The sequence below is a fragment of the Misgurnus anguillicaudatus genome, chromosome 3 (assembly GCF_027580225.2).
Source record: "Misgurnus anguillicaudatus chromosome 3, ASM2758022v2, whole genome shotgun sequence".
NCBI classification, from domain to species: domain Eukaryota; kingdom Metazoa; phylum Chordata; class Actinopteri; order Cypriniformes; family Cobitidae; genus Misgurnus; species Misgurnus anguillicaudatus.
In genome coordinates this window covers 19829555-19838450 of record NC_073339.2, presented here as the reverse complement: position 1 = coordinate 19838450, position 8896 = coordinate 19829555, and positions in this window count along the sequence as shown.

Genomic DNA, 8896 nt, shown 5'->3' with positions numbered 1-8896 from the left:
ATGAGATTGTGTTCACTGTCAACAGATGCAGACCACTAGGGCATTTTAATTTTACCCATGATTCTTTTCTCTATCATACCACTTTTACCAGTTTTATAAGAGACAAATGTTGGTCTATGACAGCTAGCTTAGTCTGTAAAAAGAGGTCAATGGAGACAAATCTTTTTCCTAGAATGTATCACTCTCTGGGATACAATATCCAACCACCACTGCAGATAGCTGGATTGCTTTAGAGAGGATTACAGTGTAGTATCTGCTGAAATTATGCATCCATGTGGGGAAAGTTATATGCCGGCAGTGTGAATGTCAGCAGAAATGTGTTATTTGTGCAAAAATATGCGGTGTAAATAGGGAGTAAATAAATGAAACAGCAGTGTGGTATGAAACACAAATTTCAGGCAATATCACCAACGTACTAATAATGTAGTAATATGCATTATATGATTAACATAATATGCTATGAATATTTATTATGTTATGCGGTTAGAAAGTTTTTCATCATCCATACTCATGATTTAACAAATAACGCATATTAATACACAGAATTCATAAATATTTAAAGGTTCAGTTTTTCCTGTGTTGTCAAGGCTTTGATTGTGTTTACGGTGCGCAATAAAACACATGTTCATATTTTCTGTGTATAAAAAAGCGCAGTATTTTTCACACAATTTACTTATCTCTATACCGCTGTCCTAAAAACGGGACGATGTCTTTCTTGTTCTATGAAGTCCCTTCTTCAGAAATACTCAACGAGTTCTGATTGTGTAACTTGTTTAGTGTGTTGTGATTTGACAACAGCTTAGCTTAGCTGGCAACTGGCATATTCCTGTGGATGGAGGTTATTCAAAGCTCTTATATTGACGTCATTTTTCTGGGAAGTGGACGTTCTCTGTAGTACTTGAAAAGCAAATTCTGTTAAACTTTTGCAGGCAATATTTATGCTCTAACCGCAGCCTTACACACCAACTTAAATTGTGAAACAAAACTATTAATGACAAACATAATGACTGTAGTAGCTCATTGGATGCCTTGCTCACTGTCCTTACACTGTCCTTTCAAATCACACAAATCACTACCAAAACATATTTTACTGACCTATCAAAACAAAAAACACTATTTACAACATGGTATTCATAATCATAATGTCAACAAATAAAGGAGAATTGATGAAAATAATGTAAAGGAAACAAGAAAGGACTTTTAAAAGTGACTTTCCATTTTATATTATTAAAATATATATTTTTTTATTAAATAAAACTTTGAACTAAATGTCAGTTGACAGATTTACAGACACATTAAAAGTGAACAAGATTGCTTTAGGTAATTGCCAATCCCAATTTTAACTTTAGCACTTAACAACCATGGTGCTATTTATAATATATGCTCCATCTTGAATAATAAATGCTTATAATGAATGGTCATAATAAATGCATCCTAATCTTCTAAAATATTTACATTGTCAATGTTAGATGCATTCCATCTCCAAAAACACATGTAATTTATAACAAGACATTACACAGATATAGGACAGATTTAGCCAAACTCTGCTTTTTACAGGCTTTTTTAGAGATTTTTAGGGCACACATCCTATATTATCCCTATCCCCAAATTTTGTTTTCTTCAATCAGACTAGCCTAATAAGGAAACCATCACCACTGCCACTATTCAACCCAGTCTCACAAAATTTTGTTATATAGTCACATAATTTTTTGGTTCTTTTTTCGTGATATTATCACGCATTTCTGCGTTTTTTCGTGATCATATAACAAATTCCTTTTTTCGTGTGATTATCACGTATTGGTTACTCAACCTATTTTCTTACCATTGTTGCTTCGGTTTTGTTTGATGTTTGTACTGTTACAATCTCCAGCATGCAGGTGGGACAATCAGAAAGAGAAAAGTCTGAAAAAGGTACTTGTATAACTTTCAGATAAGGAGAAGTTGGCATCTTGGCACTTTCCTGATGTAGAACCGTGATTGGCTGTTGATGTCAGAAGGAGCCCACAGAATGTGGGGAACTCATTTGCATAGCATAAAGTACAGAGTTTAACTTTGTTATTACAATTTCATCTATGCATTTTTCACTTACCAAGCCCTTTCCAAAATACCATTGGCATTGTCCTGAATATAAAAAGTATAAACATGACAGCAAAATGTTACCATATCATACATGCATTCATTCATATGTTAAGAAATGTGATTAATTGAACAGTTTTATAACATAAAGATGTAATTTAGAATGGTAGTGTCTTTAAACGACTATGAAGTCAATAGATGATGGTTATATGTCCATTTTGTTGGTAAAGATTTGTTCTTTGGTAAGCCAATACTTAAGGAATTTTTAAGAACACCCTGGCTTCGAATGGGGTGAAGGGGTTTGAAAGGATGATAATCAAAACGTCCTCTTCTTCTCAGTTTTGGCACCAAGGTCAGCAATAGTAAGAGTTGTCCGAGCAGCTTTATATGATTGAGCTGGTCACTTGTTTTATGTTAACCAAAATCCAGTCCCAATGTAGGGCACCCTCCTCCGAGGCAGTTGGGGGGACCTGAAATGCTTGTTATCTGCTGTTCCTACAGAATGATGAGCTTTGTACAAAATCAATGCGTTTCATGGAGGCAGGGCATAGAGGAGCAACAATAATGTACATTATGTGGACAATGTATTCTTCGAACCACAAACCATGTGAACACATTGTATTTCAGCAAATACACAAAATTACGCTGTTTTAGTAATGAGTGTGGGTATTACTGTTTTATGTAGTAGAAAAAATTATGTGAAAATATCATGGGCTTATATTATAGTTTATTATACTTTAAACAAAACCCTATTAAAAAAAAACCTTAACTTTGGGACGCTGGAACTGGAAGTTCGAAAATGCTAACTCGCTTCAAGGTTTTGCCTCAAATAAGTCATCCCTGCGGCACTATCTTGAGGGTTGCACTGTCACCTAGGATATCACACCAGACATCACAAGCATCTAGCTCATAATGATCCAACAACAGAGCCACTTGAGTGCTCCAAGATATTTTGTATGCAAGTGTGCAATCTTTATATTTATCGAGAGAAATTTGTCGACCTACGCAGACAGGCATCAAAGACCCATGACACCTAGTCACAGCAGAGCAGAGTATTCATTACGCTTGCAGTTCAAAGTTTTCACAAATGCTTCAGGGTGTATGTATGGAAGAGAAGTCCTGTGTTCTCAGTTCTGTGCTCCGTTTTTCTAGCTTTGCTTCCCACCTGTGAACAACTGGAAAACCGTGTATTGTATGAATTTTAATGGGTGTTGTTTTGTATAAACAAAAAGCTGGAAACCGTCATTATGATGATAACCCAAGAGCGAGCTATTAGGAGATATGCCATACTCTGTGTTAATTACCGTAGTGCCATAGCATGCAGCCCACTGTTGGAGTGTTTATTCAGATTAACACATTGCATGCCATTTCAGAGACCAACAAATATAGCAAACACTGCAGTTTATCATCTACTCATACTTGTACCCATCATTCCCTGGAATTGCAAAGCATACAGGTTCCCTTTTAATTTTAAGTGTATGACATGGAAGTGTAGCTGTTTATGAAGACAAAACTATTTCAGTTTTATTATGAGCATTTTGTGGCCTCAAGTACAGAGTGAGGCTGCAAAAACTGAAAACTCATGAAAAAAAATACAATTTCTTACAGTTCAGCTCATGTTTTTAAGTATGCAAATATTCTGAAAGGGTCACATAAAAAACTACTATGGCAATACTATACCATGACATACATGACATACCATCTTAGGGTTTCTGTCACAGAGGTTGTTAGTAAAAAAGTGCTTAACGGAGCATTAAATGCCTCACTAAGTGCCACTTTCCTCTTTCATCACCGCCTTCATCTTTTCTTTTCTTTTTTGCTGTTACTTTATTCCTACAAGCAGCTCAAATCACACACAATTGCTCCTAAAATAGGGTCACTTAAAATAAATAAATAAATATTGACAGGTTTCAATTTCAGCATCACAGATGAAATATAAAACTAGTACACACTCTGATGAGCTGGTTATGCTGTATATGCAGGTTTGACCATAAGTGATTCCGTTGATGTAAAGGGTTTATTCTTTTATTCACAGCATTTTGGATAAAAGACCAAACCAGCCTGTGCATCCCTTTGATAAATCTTCATTAATGTGGTTCTGCCAGCCTACCAGTAAGTAAATGTGCCTTCCATCTTCTTCTTATTTCAATTTGTTTAATATTATTTTTATAAGTTCAGTATTGGATTTCTATCACAGATCTGCCACTTTCCTACATGAATATTTACTGATATATGATTGAAGTAAAAAAAATGTACATCCATGTTTTGAACTTACTGTGACATTATTAATGTATTTGTATATGTCAGTGACATTCTGCAGTAACTAGTGTTATATGTCTTATTTCTAACACTCTCAGCTGTCAACAAATAAAGAAAAATGACCTCAGGCTGTTTTCTGCATGGCAATCCAAACCACAACACTGTCAACACATTATGAATTTTTGTACTCCTTGACTGCCAGTGTAGTTTAATTATAAGTGATCCCTTTTGTTTTGGACCACATAAACGCTCTATGCAAATCTGTCATTTCAGGAAGTTTATTATCTTGGTTCACATCATAATTACATTTTTGAGTCTAATATGCATCATATCAATAGATTACAAAGAGACTGATAACACAAATGCATTCAAATTGTTAAATAATAAATTATATATATATATATATATATATATAATATGATTCAAGCTGATAGAAGAGCAACTTTGACTGAAATAACCACTTGTTACAACCAAGGTATGCAGCAAAGCATTTGTGAAGCCAAAACACGCACAACCTTAAGGTGGATGGGCTACAACGGCAGAAGACCCCACTGGGTACCACTCATCTTCAATACAAATAGGAAAAAGGGTCTACAATTTGCACGAGCTCACCAAAATTGGACAGTTGAAGACTGGAAAAATGTTGCCTGGTCTGATGAGTTGCGATTTCTGTTGAGACGTTCAGATGGTAGAGTCAGAATTTGGCGTAAACAGAATGAGAACATGGATCCATCATGCCTTGTTACCACTGTGCAGGCTGGTGGTGGTGGTGTAATGGTGTGGGGGATGTTTTCTTGGCACACTTTAGACCCCTTAGTGCCAATTAGGCATCGTTTAAATACCATGGCCTACCTGAGCATTGTTTCTGACCATGTCCATCCCTTTATGATAGCCATCCTCTGATGGCTACTTCTAGCAGGATAATGCACCATGTCACAGTTTGAATCATTTCAAATTGGTTTCTTGAACATGACATTGAGTTCACTGTACTAAAATGGCCCCCACAGTCACCAGATCTCAACCCAATAGAGCATCTTTGGGATGTGGTGGAACGGGAACTTCGTGCCCTGGATGTGCATCCCACAAATCTCCATCAACTGCAAGATGCTATCCTATCAATATGGGCCAACATTTCTAAATAATGCTTTCAGAACCTTGTTGAATCAATGTCACATAGAATTAAGGCAGTTCTGAAGGCGAAATGGTGTCAAACACAGTATTAGTATGGTGTTCCTAGTAATCCTTTAGGTAAGTGTGTGTGTGTGTGTGTGTGTGTGTGTGTATATATATATTAATAAATATATAAGGGAAACTCACTTTGTAGTGGGCAGGCACACTACAGATGTAAGGACTCTTCATTGTATCTTACACTTTATTGTTGTAATGTGCTTGATACACGTGTGCTTTATTAAATGCCTTGATGGAAAGTAACATGTTGGAACCAAACTGTGTTTTAATGAAAAGTGAATGTTAAAGCTCATATTTTTCCATCTGACTTATGCACTATTTGCCAGCAAAAGTAGGTCACATTAAAAGACAATTTGTTCAAATGCGTCATTCGCTCAGAATGTTTGATATGTACAGTATTCACAATTTCTGTTCTCCCTTTAATCTTTAAACAGACGAATACAAATGTGTTCATATCGTGTACGTAAGTGTGAAAGTAAATGTTATTTAAAATCAATGTCCAATCCCTACCTAATATAATGATAACCTCTAAAGAACTAAAATGACTTATTGTGCACAATTTTCTTTTCAGCCAAGCAATGATACTAAAAAAACACCAATTTAATTTTAAATAAAATAGAGATGATTCATTCATAGAGATGGGGATTTGCTCTCTTCGTATGAACTGTTATTAAGAGAATAATTCAAATATGGAAGTCAATTATCCAGGCTTTTTGTTTTCTTAGTTAATAAGAATAATTGAACCTTAGAAGTTGAGAAAATCACCTACCACCATTCCCATTCAAATGTCGTATGTCACAGCAGGTGGTAAATCATACTTTGCATTGCAGAACAGGTAAAGAACCGTATAAGCATAGAAAGCAGAGCGCAAATCAGTCAGTGATTACATTAACAATGCAAATATAAAAAAATCACATGTCACACTTCCTCAGCACAAACCTAAGCACAACACACCTTCAAACTACTTTCATCTAGTGTTCTAAGTACACTGGTCCATAAATAATTCATAGCATTGGCTTGGTTACACAGGTCTTGCATTTACAGTCCTTGGAAGATGATTAAAGACACACATGGTTATTTTCAAAACTATGGGGTGAAAAGAACACATTGAATCAAACAATATAACGTCATTATAAGTGGAACATTTGACATTCCCACACAAAATGTATCTGATTTCCGCAATACAGTGGTTTGGTGGTGCACAATGCTCTTTACACGCAAACTACCATACCTTAATGAGCAAAAAAGAAATTGGACGAAATTAGTGTTCTTTTTCTTCATCATACAAAATATGAAACCTACTGTATACCACTGTCAGTGTTTAATATTGAAAACTGCATTGACTTAACTTACTAGTATGTTTGTCAGTGGTAAAAAAGAAAATGTAGTTGTTATATGAGTGAAGTAGGCTACTGCATATTATAAATAGTACCAGCTGCTACACAATTTAAAGGAAAACACCACAGTTTTTCAATATTTTACTATGTTCTTACCTCAACTTAGACGAATAAATACATCCCTGTCTTTATTCAATGCATGCACTTTTAATCTTTGTACAGCGTGTCGTGAATATGTTAGCATTTAGCCTAGCCCCATTCATTCCTTAGGATCCAAACAGGAATGAATTTAGAAGCCACCAAACACTTTCATGATTTCTAGGGCCCTATAATTTCCGCGATCACAGAATCGCGGACGGAATCGCGGAATTGGCTAATTAACACGAAATCTAGTATTAACGCGGAATTTTGCGGAATTTTACATATTTTTAATAAAATTATGTTTTTGTGTGGGAGACGAACATACACTGTAAAAAATTAGCTGTAATTATGCAGCTGGTTGCCAGTAACTTACTGCAGAAGATAAATACTGAAAATGTTTTATGTGTTCATTTAACTTTAAACAAATTGTTGCTAGTAAATTTAAAATATAATCATCTGCATCATGGCACCGCTCTCTGTCTCTCTTTTGCTCGCACGTGAAAGAGCTGCATGCTCATGTTGTCCTAAGTCAGATCACTATCCTGAATATGTTTGTAAAGTTATATGCATTTCAAGTGATTGTGTATAAAATATGGATCGCGTTCCGCAGGATTGATGTGTTTAAGGCACTTCTGAAGGCCCCACTGCTTTGACACCTTGTTGTAGCCTCCTGCAACAACTCTAAACAATGCATTGAATTGAGTTGTGTGTGTGCGCGCGTGTGTATGTGCGTGTCTAAATGCATCTTTTATAGTCATTAAGTAATCCTGTTATCCAGTTTTTCCCCAAATCATTTACATTTTAATCATTAACATTAAAGGCACACTCTTTTTATGACTAAAATAACAGTAAAGGGTAAAAAATATAATTGCCAAAAATTAAAACGGATTAAACGGAATTTGCAAAAATTAAAACAGAGAAAACGGAATTTGGGAAAAAATAAAACGGAATTTGGGAAAAAATAAAACAGATTTTATAGGGCCCTAGATTTCTCTATTTAAATACTGTTACACGAGTAAGTATGGTGGCACAAAATAAAATGTGGCAATTTTTTAAGTGGATAAAAAATTAGAACTATATTGTATGGCGGAAGAGCACTTCGACTTCAGCGCACAGTAACATCATCACCCCTGATTCCACCCTTGCTCAAAGTTCCATCAAAATTACTGTGCCGGAGGTCGAAGTTTAGGCTTTATTTACAAAAAAGTTGTCCATGGGTCAAAACAATATGTCGCCCTGAGGACATCTCCCACTTGGAAAATCAGGTCGAACCTTAATTATCTCAATGTATGACGCCTTGATACCTCCATTACACATGCATAGAAGTGTATTTTTTCTGAAATGTTGAAATCTAAAAGAATAGTCACATCACAAAACATCCCAAGGTGTTATCAAGGGCACCATTTAATTTGTATTTGTTAAACATAGAATCAATTACCAGAGCACTGGGAGTCCCATAGGCACATGTTGACATGACACTGATGGATGAGGCCACCCATGACTATCATAAACTGCCAAGCCAGAATGATTAACAACATCCCATAGCACAGACATCAACTAGATACAATTCTTATACCCCTTATAATAGAATCAATGCCTTTTGCCCTCTATTATTTAAGCAAACACTATCACACTGCAAAATTATGATGCCTGGCATTATAAATCATCACAAATATGAATATGCATGTTATGCACGAGTCATTATCTGCTGCATTTATGTGTGTACTGGTTCGGTCATACATACATTCATGATAAGATCTTTACAAAAATAGTAAAATATTGAACGGGCTCTTAAAATGCACAAAACAATGTTTTAGATTTTATCAGTACATATGTTTCCTCAGCTTTAAATCCATGTCCCTGGTATTGTTTTGGCAATGGGGAACTTGTTTGCA